Source organism: Mustela nigripes, chromosome X (assembly GCF_022355385.1).
Source record: "Mustela nigripes isolate SB6536 chromosome X, MUSNIG.SB6536, whole genome shotgun sequence".
Taxonomy (NCBI): domain Eukaryota; kingdom Metazoa; phylum Chordata; class Mammalia; order Carnivora; family Mustelidae; genus Mustela; species Mustela nigripes.
The window spans coordinates 29,384,547-29,385,068 of NC_081575.1; positions in this window are offsets into that span (position 1 = coordinate 29,384,547).

The window sequence follows — 522 nt, forward strand, 5'->3', positions numbered from 1 at the left end:
CAAATAAGCACACCATCTCTGGAGAGAGGACTGCCACTACTCACTGAGCGGCTGCGGCTGCAGCTGCTGCTACGATCACTGCTCCTGGTCTCAAAGTCATTTTTAACTTGACTGAGAGCCTGCTGTGTTCCAAGTCCCATAAGGTACCCCAAGAGACAGGATGAAGGAAATATAAGTAGGCAGTTCTTCTAAATAGCCAGCTCCTCTCATACTTTTTAAAAAATACCTTTTAATTTTCATGCAGGATTTGGGAATACAGATGTTGCATAAAGCAAGCCCCCCCCCCTTAAGGGTACCTCACTTGTTTATGGCTTTGATTATGGCTTCAAATTACATGGGCCCTCTGTGTCATTTAATGGGCAGTGTGCTAAAGTTGGAAAGGCCTCTGTCCACCGACACCAGCACAGTAACAAGTTTCTATTTGGCTTCTTTGGGGATCTCTAGCTCTCTGGTTGCTAGAGGGGAGCCAAAATCTCCAAAGAATGTGGAAATCTGTCTTTCCCAGCCTGTGTAAGCCCTCGC